This window comes from Octopus bimaculoides, chromosome 14 (assembly GCF_046866305.1).
Source record: "Octopus bimaculoides isolate indiv1 chromosome 14, ASM4686630v1, whole genome shotgun sequence".
Lineage (NCBI taxonomy): Eukaryota > Metazoa > Mollusca > Cephalopoda > Octopoda > Octopodidae > Octopus > Octopus bimaculoides.
The window spans coordinates 787,790-800,703 of record NC_142941.1 but is presented as its reverse complement, the minus strand read 5'-3'; the positions used below and the strand labels follow the sequence as shown (position 1 = coordinate 800,703).

The 12,914-nt window shown below is 37.1% G+C and overlaps 1 protein-coding gene and 1 long non-coding RNA gene across 9 annotated transcripts in view; one reads left to right on the top strand and one right to left on the bottom strand.

Moving 5' to 3' along the window:
• LOC149132555 (uncharacterized) overlaps nt 1-12,914 on the bottom strand; it is a 106,809-nt gene that overhangs the window by 13,078 nt on the left and 80,817 nt on the right. For 5 of the 6 annotated variants that reach the window (XM_089362117.1, XM_089362111.1, XM_089362113.1 and 2 more), the window contains one exon: nt 9,043-9,107. The gene's annotated coding sequence lies outside the window, so the exon portion shown is untranslated. Of the gene's footprint in view, nt 1-9,042; nt 9,108-9,587; nt 9,884-12,914 lie in introns of those variants that run through there. The other variant, XM_089362116.1, reaches the window with a different exon arrangement.
• The window catches only part of LOC128249354 (uncharacterized), a 35,239-nt gene that overhangs the window by 2,604 nt on the left and 19,721 nt on the right, over nt 1-12,914 (top strand). Inside the window, exon 3 of one of the 3 annotated variants that reach the window (XR_008265443.2) lies at nt 1,089-9,019. The exons of the other annotated variants lie outside the window; for them this stretch is intronic. This is a non-coding gene — a long non-coding RNA (uncharacterized LOC128249354). Of the gene's footprint in view, nt 1-1,088; nt 9,020-12,914 lie in introns of those variants that run through there. 3 annotated transcript variants of the gene reach the window in all.

Sequence of the window (12,914 nt, the reverse complement as noted above, 5' to 3'; positions counted from 1 at the left end):
ACCTTGACCTCTAGGAACTAATCAGCATTGCTAATTGAACATTTTGCCAAAATATTGTGTGAGAGGAAAGGAATTACAAGTAACGCACATCTTTTGTGCTCGGGTGACCCTACAGCTTCCAAGGGTACAACTGTATTTGTCTTTGCTTAGATAAACTGACTAAATCGTGGATGTCCCCATGAAGAGGTCTTTGTAACTTCTAAGAAGATGACATTTTAGAAATATTACTTCATTTGTGTCTAATATCTATGGTTAAAATTTCATCAACAGCAAAAATATATGAATTTTCATGGGGGTTATGGCCTTTATACATAGAATATAATTACCAAATTTCATAAAGATCCATTCAGTACTTTTGACCTAGTTTTGGATCATAAAAAATTACTAAAATTTGGGAGTTAAGGCCCCCATTAGGGGATCTTAGAATCCTTATGAGAATTGGAAAGTTCGGGAATACATCTTGATGTGTGTCAATTACCCATGGTTGAAATTTCAACGTCAAAAATTTATGAATTTTCATGGGGGTTCTGCTCCCTTTAAGCTATCTCAAATTCAAACCAAACATACTGCATTATACCCGCCCTTATGCATTGAATCTAAGTTCCAAATATCATAAGGATCCATTCAGTAATTTTGGTCCATGAAATTGTATGAAACACACAGCATTACCCTTCTCCCTAGGTTTGGATTTTGTGTTACAAATTTCATGAGGATTGGTGCAGAAGTTTTCGAATGTATAAGTGACACACATAAAGACATTCACTTTTATATAATAGATATGAATATACACATATACATACATGCATGTGTGTGTGTGTGTATTATATATACATATATACACACACAAGATAGATTGATAGATACAACTGAGTGGGCAAAAAAAATATGAGACACTGCCAATAGCTTCTTTTTTTATTTTGATAAGCCTGGTACTCATTCTATCAGTTTCTTCTTGTCAAACGAGTAAGTTATGGGGATGTAAATAAACGAACAGTTGTGAAGCAGTGATGTGGGAGAAACAGAGAGACAAAGATACACACATACACTTACGTATATACATACATATATATACAATTGATTTCTTTCAGTTTCTGTCTACAAAATCCACTCACAAGGCTTTGGTTGGTCTGAGGCTATAGCAGAAGACACATGCCAAGTCACCACACAGTGGGACTGAACCTAGGACCATGTGTTTTGGAACCAAGTTTCTTACCACACAGCTACACCTGCACCTATGTATGTGTGTGTGTGTGTGTGTGTGTGTGTGTGTGTATGAATATATATATATATATATGTATGCATGTATACATGTGTATATATTACATGTACATCTATATATATACATCTACACATATATATGTATACATATACATCTATATCTATATATACATGTATATATATATATATATACATCTATATATATACATTTGTGCAGATGTATACATATATATATATATATATATATATATATATACACACACACGTACATAACATATATATATTATATATAAGTATGTATATATGTATGTATGCCTGTATATATGAGATAATAGTTTCGGTATTAAAGTGAAAATATCTGACATTACAATAGAGAGATGTTATTGTTTCACTTTTGACACGTAATACTGAAATAGTGGAGGAGATGTGATATCACACTAGGCTTGCACTAGGCAAGAAGTGAAAAATTTTTTTGGTTTATGACACTACATGGACCCTAAAAGTAAGGCATGTGTAAAATTTGAATGAAATTGGTTGTTGTGTAGTTCTCAAGTTTTAAGGATTCACACAGACACACAGACAGACACACATTCTCACATTCTCAACTTCACACCTAATCTTTTTATAAGTAGAGGACCCAACAAGAAAATCTACTTTTATTCAACTATAGTTGAGTAGAAGTAGATTCAAAACACCTGAGAGACAATAGTGAATTCAGCCCATCATTCTTGGATTATAAACATTTGGTAACTTGGAGTCATTAACTAGTCAGAATAATCAACAAATATAGCAAAGGGTGGCAGGTGTGATTAAGCCAATGTTGTGAAATGTTTGATGAATAACAGTTAATACCAAGACATTATTTTACTATTTACAACAATATTTGAGGCAAACAGAACCAAGAACAGCACAAGTCCTGATTTTGCTCAAAGCTTGATAATTGCACACCTATTGCAAATGATAATTGCACACCTATTGCAACTGGAAAATGTTTCACCTTACTGTTTGATAGCAGTAAATTTATAAAGCAGCTATAAGAACAACAACAACACATTGCCATCACAAGTGTATGAGTTCTAATTTAGCACAAGGCCACAAACAGGGAAGAGAGAAGTCAATGATATCAATTCCAGGACATACTTTATCTCCCTTGGAACAATGAAAAGTCAACTATAGCAAGATTTGAAGTCAGTGTATTAAAGTGATTTCAATGAGATGCAACAAAGGTATTTCATCTGCCACTCTAACCATTGTACTAACTTACAACCCTTAATAAGTCTATAAATAACAAGAAAAAATATTACATGATGTGTGACTAGAGTAAAACAATATAAGCAATAAGTTGTTAAAGACAGCCAGATAATGAAATAAATGTTCACTGGATGATGTAATTGGCTGTTGTAGATTATAAACAACTTGTTGGCTGATCTTTAAGTTTTAACAATATGGCAGAGGCGACTAGAAAGTGTCAAGCTTTGTCTTCAGCTTTAGGACACTTTAAGAAGAGATGCAGTGTAACTATTTCTTCTGCTTCTGGATGGTACCATTAATGGTGGTGTAATGTGTTTCTACCAAAATCACTTAACTGACAATGACCACAAATCTGTAACAGAAGTGTAGTAGGCAAGAGTGCCAGAAAGAAGAAAATGTGAGAGGGTTCACTGTCAGTAAATGTAATTAAGAGAGAGCATGGCAGTTTAAGGAAATAGATTTCTCAACAAATGAATAAATTATACTGGATATAATAAACAATAATTTCACTTTGTCATTATATAACCAATTATTACTAGAAGACCAAAACAGAACACTGATGCAATTTATCAGAGAAAGTAGGCTTTGTATGTGGCAGATGTGATAGGGTGATAAGCACTAAGAGTACACCAGAAATAGATTCTCTTAAATGCCCAGCTGGCTCAGCAAAAGTAGTGGGTAGCTTCTTTTACCGAGCTGATATAATTAACAGTGGAGGTGGATTTTCTGAAAGCATAGTAGCTAAGGTAACAACTGGTTGGAAAAGTTCAGAGAGCTATTATATCTGCTAGCAATATAGGCCTACTCCCTTAAAGGAGTGACTGTGTGGTAAGTAGCTTGCTTACGAACCACATGGTTCTGGGTTCAGTCCCACTGCGTGGCACCTTGGGTAAGTGTCTTCTACTATAGCCTTGGGCCGACCAAAGCCTTGTGAGTGGATTTGGTAGACGGAAACTGAAAGAAGCCCGTCGTATATATATATATATATATGTGTGTGTGTGTGTGTGTGTGTGTGTGTGTGTGTGTGTGTGTGTGTGTGTGTGTGTAATATGTTTGTGTGTCTGTGTTTGTCCCCCTCAACATCACTTGACAACCGATGCTGGTGTGTTTACGTCCCCGTAACTTAGCAGTTCGGCAAAAGAGACCAATAGAATAAGTACTAGGCTTACAAAAGAATAAGTCCTGGGGTCATTAACCAATCACACTAATCCCTTTCTTTTGCCTTGTTCCTCCCATACTCCTTCCCTCAATAGTGACCACCCTCCTACTCTCTCTCCACTTCCACAATTATAAGTCTGTTCCTCTCATCATACTTTACCTAAAATCATCACTCTCTCTCTCTCTCTCTCTCTCCTCTCTCCTCTCTCCCTCCCTCTCTCACCTAGTCTTCCATTAAAGGGCCACCTTTAAGCTCTTCATCTTGCAAGTTGCAAGTTAACCTTATTGGTCTTGGTGCCGTTGGTGTTAGGATAGGCATGCATCCAGAGATGCCAAAGCAGACAGCAGAGCATGTTGCGCATTGTCAAATCATCCAATCCATGCCAGCATGTAGAAGAGATGTTAAATAATGATGATGATAGTAGTGATGATGGTGGCGGTGGTGGTGATGATAGTGGTGGTGGTGGTGATATAATGGACACTGTACTGGAAGTCTCTATAAGCATTCTCAGGCTGTCGACCATGTAATTATTGTGTAAATATATTACACTTAATACATATTTCTCAACATTTCAATAAATGGCCATCTACATCTTTGGAAAGGGATTTAAGTGAATGTTGCTGATTCGTTAAATAATTATGAAACTATTGAGTTCAAAGCTCAATCTATGATGCAAAAAAATCCTCATAAACTTAATTTTATGCTGAGACTAAATAGTGATTCCTTGTTTTTGAGTATCCATTGTCTGGGCTGTATTGATACCCTAATTATTAGGTTAACCCTTTTAAAACAGTTGGCTATTAATCTATGCATGCAATGTACATGCTTTAAAATCAATCGACATAATTATACGCCACCTGACTTAGAACCTGTTGCCTGAGTTAGACAACTGATAGGTTGATTAGATGTTTCATGTAAATATTTACAACCCAATAGGCTGGTCCTGCCACTCTGGCCCTCTTAACTTCATCACCACTTCATCTTGTTTTGTTGAATTTATGGTCGTCACGTCCTACCGCTCCAGCTCCGTGTCAAACTTACAGTCATCATGTCAAGCTACACCAAGCTCCACCACTTCACCAGTTGTTTCTTCCAATTTCGATGATGACTCAGAGAGTGAGTACTTTTCCTAGTTCAGAATCAGATGATTCCGATAGCGATGATGATATTCCAGGGAATCAGAAGTACAGGCAGGCAGTAGTGAATGGCCCTGGACAACATAATGTCATGTGGCGAGCAAGAAACAATTTTGTGTCACAGCATGAGTTTATGGTACACCTGGCAGAAAGGCAAACCCTGAATATGGAAGTTTGCCATTGGAAATCTTCCTTGAGTTTTTGAAGGATGAAATATTCCAATATGTAGCAGACGAAACGAATTACTATGCTGAAAACTATTCCCAGTATATCAAACCCAGTCACTGCAGTGATTGGTTTCCAACCAAAGGGGACAAAACGTTCTGCTTGCTCTGCTGGTGCTGATGGGCATCGTGAAGAAACCGACCCCGGCATCATATTGGAATTGGGATCTAGCCATGTCAATACCTTCCTTTTTGGAAATGATGCCACATGATTGGTTTTTGGTGCTTCTTCGAAGTCTACATTTCAACTCAGATGAGAACCAGGATGACAGGCTGCACAAAATACATCCCATCATTGACGAAGTGACTGAAAATTTCAGAACGGTGTATGTCCCCACACAGGACATTTGTATGAACAAGAGTTTGTGAAAATTCAAGAGAAGGCTCTGATTCAAACAATACAACCCAACCTAATGTGCCCGCTTTGGGGACAAAGTCTACAATATTTATATGGACAGCTGGTTTTTCCAGGAAAAACATGCTGACCAATCTTTTCACAAGATAAAATTTCGAAAGGGGGAAACAGCGTACCGATACACCGGTAGTGGCATTCTTGCTCTAGTATGGTGTGATAAGAAAAACGTCTGCATGTTATCTACAATGCATTCTGCAAGCATGGTGGACACTAGGAAACAAGATGTCGTTGGTAATGCCATAATGACACCTAGTGTAATTGTTTCATACAATGAAGGGACGGGCAAGAGTCAATCGCTCAAATCAGCTGGTGACAACACAGAAATCGGTGAGAAAATTTGTGAAATGGTACAAAAAAATTTTCTTGTATATAGTTGACATGTGTGTCATGAACTCACGTTTGATTTGGCAGATGGTTGGCAGTGTGGGGGAAGGATTGACATTCGGGAATCTATTGTCCCATGAAATGACAGAAGCATCAGACCTGCCAAAGTACAGAATATGTGGACATCCCCACACCAGATTCTCTCCTCACCGCATGGTGAAGGGATGTGGACATTTCCCACAACTGTTTCCGCACAGTGCCAAGAAGACTAATGCTTCAAAGAGATGCACAGTATGCAAAGGAAAAGGGAAACATAAGGAAACTAGATACCACTGTTCACAATGTGATTTGCCACTGTGTGTGGCACCCTGTTTTGAACTCAACCATACTGAAGTCAATTTTTGAATTCACGTGAATTTTTGAATACATGGATGAAGTTGATCTGACTTGTGCTGTCAAGTGATCTTATTCAAGAATGATACCGCATGAGCGTCCTGCACAGGGATATAGTTTAGGTAAATGAACAGTACTTGCACTAAAGCACTTGATGTAAATATACGCCAAACATTATCTCACACTGAGTGCTGACCTCAATCGACACGATTACTGTTGCCGCATGCAGGCAACCAAAAGAATCACTGCCGTAAACTGGTTAAAGTGGTCGATGTAAATATATGCCAAACCATTGTTGTGCGCTAATTGCTGATCTCAGCCAAGATGATTACCATTGATGCAACCTAGTTGCTTAATAGAAAAAAACATTGTCACGGGGTTAACCCAACAAATAATAATAATTAACCCAAGTACCAGAAAGTTGATCTAAGGTGTCAGACAGAATGGAAAACATGCAACAAGAGTTGATTCAGTAGAGGTGACAGGGTAGGGGTAGGAGTCTTGATGTAAGATAATTGAGTTGTCTAATATCTTAGTACTGAATATAAGAAATGAGTTAAATTATGTATTCTCTTCTTAGTATTCTGTATTTTTATGCTTCATGTAAATATATTTGTGTGTGTGTGTGTGTCTGTGTGTAAATATATACATATATATATACATACATATATATATACATACATATATATATTAGGCATAAGAGGGATTAAATATAGCATGCAGGAGAGGAGAATGCATTTGTTTGGATATGTGATGTGTATGTGTGAAGACAGGTGTACAAAGAAGTGTCTGTCACTGAAAGCGAATGGCACCTGTGGAAGAGGGAGACCCAGAAAGACATGGGATGAAGTGGTGAGGACTGATCTTAGGATGTTGAGGATCATGGAGGAAATGACAATAGACTGAGCTGTCTGGCAATATAAGGTTCTAGACAAGACCCATCCATGTAAGTAAAACTGAGGGCTAGAAGAGTTGTATCCCACCAACATGTAACATCAAACTTTTCACACCCCCTACCCCAAGAAACCAAGCTACATCTCTTCTAAACAGCAACTTTCTCTTCCTCACATTTCTTCTTCATAAACTTTGACTGTCTTCCAATCCCCTTTCTTGCAATCCCCACTTCCTACTTGTACCTTTTTGGCAACACCTGGCTGCATATATTACGACCTTCATACTTCTCTTTTCTTTACTCTACCATCACATCTATGCTCTGATCCTTGTTACTTGTGAATATGCTCCCTTGCTCTCTCTTACACTTTTGCTGTTTCCTACTCTCTCTCTCTCTCTCTTTACCTTGCTCCCCCACCCCACCCCCGGCTGGGTAGCCACATATCTCCTCTACAGCAGCACACCTATTTCTGCCCTCATTTTTGGTTGCTCTCTCTCTCTCACTGGGTAACCATGTACCTGCTCTGTAGCAAGACACCTATTTCTGCCTCCCTATTTCTCTGTCACACTCTAACCGTTCATTGTCTGATACTGGATCACCTCCTCCAATGACCCCCTCCTTTATAGCAAGGCACCTGTTTCTGCCTCTCTGTCTCTTAGTCACCCTCTAACCTTTGATCCGCTAACACAAGTTCCCCTCCTCAAATGCCCCTGCTCCTCTCATAATTTCTTGTCTTGCAAGTTACTTGGTGACCCTGCCAGGGTTGGTGCCACATTAAAAGCATCCAGTTCACACTGCAAAGGGGGTGGCATTTGGAAGGGCATCCAGCAAACTAACCTTAACATCAGATTTACTTCAGTTAACTCATTCCATTGTATCAGATCTATTCCTATAACATTTCCTTACTTCACATACTAGCTTGGTCTTTGTGCAGGTTTTAGAAATTTAATCTTATTCCATGCAAACTTTGTAAGTTAAAAAAAGAAACAAACAAACATTTTCATCAATTGTAAAACCACTTCAGAAAATAACAGGAGACAATTTTTGGTATCCCCAATGTTTCTAATTTCTTATTCTTGTCATGCTGTACCTACTTTCAAGGGTCTGCTACATACTCTATACATCTTCATGACCATTTTAGCAACCAGTTTTAAATCAAGGGAACATCTTGACAAAGCCAGTGGAATACATCTAAATATTACACCTTCAACAAAGTTGTTTGGCCTAAGAGAAATAGTAACCAAATCTCTCTCAAATCACACCATCTTAGAAAATGTAGTTCTATGTACACTGTGCCTTGAAACAATGGGATGGCCATGGTTGGAACACTCTCCATCATAGGTTTGCTCTTCTAATTATATCACGTTTTAGTGACCAAATATTTTAGGAGAAAACATTGAAAACTGACACCAATATTTAGCAATTTACCAGTGACATATTCTTCATAAAGCTTATCATTCTTCATCATTTCCTAAAATTGCCTATGATCTTCATCCTTGGTTCAGTTACTTCCTTTGGTTTTAAATAATCTTTCTATCCTATTTTTCTATACTAGCTTCATTTCATTTCAAATATCAACCTTCTAATGGAGTTTTCCAGTAGGAAATATTAAATTTATTTTCTTATCTAAATCCATTATAATTCTAATAATGTTTATGGATTAACACCATTCCACTTTGAAGCCTGAATAGTAGCTGGGATTTCCCTTTGACTCAACAATGGTTTTTTTCTGCCTATTTTGTTGTATTTCCATCACACATTTGCCTTCAATGTAAAGAAAACAAAATATTTAATAAATAGCTAGACATCAGAAGCCTCATTAGCACCATCAAGTCATGAATAGTGCAATTAAGCCTAAATAATAGATTTAATTAAACAGTGAAACAATCCAAAACAGTTTTTTCCCTGAGATGAGAAAATTAATAAAACATTGAATAAAATAGTGTTAAATGTGTTTTATCTACTTAAAAGAAATATTTATAAAGAAATTATCTGTAGCACATGCAAGTGTTTATGTTATGAATACTTACTGCTTCCTGAAGATTATAAATTGTTCACAACATTTCTTCCTTCAATGTTCACTCTGGTGTATATTCTTGAAAAGAAATAAAAACAAAGTGGAGTCATTTTAAAGTAATAATAGCAGTCTATTATAAAAGACAGAAGTTTTGTAATACACTGTAGGACAATGATTTGTTAGTTTTTACAGACAAATCATTTCCAGAAGTAAATATTTCATTGAAAATTTGTAGAGAAAACACGACCAAGTAACAGAGTGTAATTCATTTCCAATTAGGTAGGCTTATTAAATTTAAATTAATTTATAGAAAATGGATATGAAACTACCTATGGAACTGTAATTGGTTTAAAGTAAACAATACTGAAAAAGTTTCAGAGAGATGAAAGAAGGATTAGATTTGAGACAATTCAAAGTTAAACATCACTTAAGAGACCAGTGTTTATTACTTGATATAAGTATCACTAATTGATAATAAATAGCAGAATAACAATTATGTGATAAAGCTGAACTAATAATGTCAGTTATATGTTAATAAAGATCAAAACCGTGACTCACATAAACACGGAACAGTTGCAAATAAAAACAGTGTGTGGTGTATCAGTGAGGAGAAGACATATTTGTATGTGAGGTTATGGTGACCTCTATATAATAGTGCACAGAAATAGGTGTAAGCAAACCAATGTAGTGTAAGGCGTGTGTGTGTGTGTGAGTGTGTGTGTGCGTGTGTGCGTGCACGTATGTGACTCAAATAAACTCAGGTAAATGACAATTGAAAAAAAGAAAATATTGAATATATCAAGATTTCAGCTGGCTATAAAATGTAACATGAATATCAAGTGACAAAACAAGTAGTAGTAGCGTCGTGTTTATATTCAACTAATCCACAAAATATATAAGAATGTAAAGAGCTGTAAAAAAAGGTGACAAAAGACAAAATAAAACAATGATTTCATCAGAAAAACTAAGAAAAACTATGAAGATTTTTATGCTGGTTTCATGTCAATCTACAAGAAAGGATTTTTCTATTGATTATCACTTTAGACACTTGCCATTTCATATTTCTGTATTCAGTATACACAAATACAGACATATATATAAATATATGTAGACATATATATATATACATATATATAGCCAATACACACATATTTATAATTATATACACATTTCAAATTCAATATATATAATTATACATCTGCTTAAAGATTCAATGTACATATGTGCACTCATATTTCATATTCAGTAGACACAAATTTCATAGTCAATATACACAATTACAAACTAGGAGCATTTACACATGCATAGTATGAGAAATCAGGGTCAAAGTTGATAGAGGGGTCACATAACAGTAAAGGGTAAAAAAAAATAGGTAAGACAAAATGTAAGACTGATTTTTAGATTCAAAAATTGGGGATGGGTACCACATTATATTTGAGATTGCATTATCCTGGAGTAAATATGTTATTTCAAATATATTTATGCTTTATTTATAGATATAATTATAAATACAAAAGATATATACAAGAAGTTTATGTAAACACAAAAGTATTAGAACACACACACACATCTGAATAGTATCTTTTGAAGACAAAATTATCAGGTGTGGCTGTGTGGTTAAGATGTTTATTTCCCAAACACATAGTTTCAAGTTCAGTCCCACAACATGGTACCTCAGGCAAGTGTCGTCTTTTACTACAGCCCCCAACCAAACAAAGCTTGAGGGTGGATCTGGTAGCTGGACACTGAAAGATGCATATGGTATGTGTGTGCGTGTCTGCGTGTGTGTATATATGTGTGTGTGTGTATACACATACACATACATATGTGTATATACATTATATATATACACACACACACACACATATATAGATATACATACATGTATATACATATATATACATACATATATACACACATGTATACACATATATATACATACATTTATACACACATATATATATTCATACATATATATATATACATATACACATATATTCATACATATGTATATTCAAACACACACACACACACACACATCTAGGTCGTCCCTCAGTATGCCCCAAGGCTGTTTCCACACATTTCCCCCATTCATCTCGATCTTCCATAATGGTCCTCAGCGCCTGTAGCCCTTTCGTACCAGTATCCTCCAGCAAGTTCTCGATACGGGTTATCTTCCTCCTTCCTCTCCTGGCTCTTCCTTCTCTTGATTGTTAGAGCACCAGCTCGTTAGCAATTTCATCGGTGTGTCTGATGCAGTGTCCAGCTAACCTCATCCTTCTATGCTGTATCTTCAATGTTACTTTTGGTAATCCCTGGAATGAGTCGGCATTTGTTGCTTGACTCTTCCAGGATACATTGAGTGCCATTCTAAGCATCCTCATATAACAACCATCCAACTGCTTCTTCGATGCTTCAGTGAGCGTCCATGTTTCAGCCCCGTATAGAAGAGCAGACTCCACTGTTGCCAGAAACAACCTCACTTTCAATTTCCTTCCTAACTTGGAACTCCAGACCTTTCTCAATTTATGGCATACACTCCAGACAAGAGCTTTTCTTGCTGTGATGCCTTTTTCAGTACTTTGTGTCCACACACCAAACTATTTGAAATTTTCAACTACCTTCAGCAACTTACCGTCTTTAACTTTCACTGACACAGGCATTTCGTGGTTGAATACTTGCTGCTCTGTTTTCTTTGCATTACAGTACAATCCTACCTTCCCTGATTCATGCTCTAATCTACTCAGCACCTCCTGTGAGACTGAGACCTCTGGAGAAATGCTGTGACTGAGAAGACCCGGCAAATAAAGTGAATTCACAGCTGTAACCTACACCAGTGTCACATAACCAGCTTGAGGAGACCTATTGAGTCAAATACATCAACATCAATATCAAATTAAAATCAAATTACAATAAAATAGAAATTGTAGTTGTGACCCCCATGCCGGTGGCATGTAAAAAGCACCATCCGAACGTTACCAATGCCAGTGCCGCCTTGACTGGCTTCCATGCCAGCGGCACGTAAGAAGCTCCATCCAATCGTGGTTGGTCAATGCCAGCTCCTCTGGCCTCTGTGCCAGTGGCACGTAATAAGCACGCACTACACTCTCGGAGTGGTTGGCATTAGGAAGGGCATCCAGCTGTAAAAACATGGCCAGATCAGATTGGGGCCTGGTACAGCCCCCTGGCTTCCCAGAGCCCAGTCAAACCATCCAAGCCATGCCAGCATGGAAAACGGACATTAAACGATGATGATGATGATGGTATATATATATATATATATATATATATTTGAGCGAGATTATGACATTCGAGCGAGATTTTGACATTCGAGCGAGATCGTTGCCAGTGCCACCGAACTGGCCCTGTGCAGGTGGCACGTAAAATACACCATTTTGAGCGTGGCCATTGTCAGTACCACCTGACTGGCCTTCGTGCGGGTGACACGTAAAAGCACCCACTACACTCTCTGAGTGGTTGGCGTTAGGAAGGGCATCCAGCTGTAGAAACTCTGCCAAATCAGATTGGAGCCTGGTGTAGCCATCTGGTTTCACCAGTCCTCTGTCAAATCGTCCAACCCATGCTAGCATGGAAAGAGGACGTTAAACGATGATGATGATGACTTAAGCCGAGGTATGTCTGTATATACATATATATCTACATGTATATACATACATATATGTATATATATATATGCATGTATATGTAGGTATATAAATACACACATAGACATACATATATTCATATATATATATATAAATATTATACGTGCATGCTTGTGTTTATTGTAGGAGTGTTGTAAATAGATTTCATTCATTTCCAGCCTTCTGTGAAAAACATGTCTGGCCATGAGGAAAGATTACCTTACTTGGAAACGGGTGATGG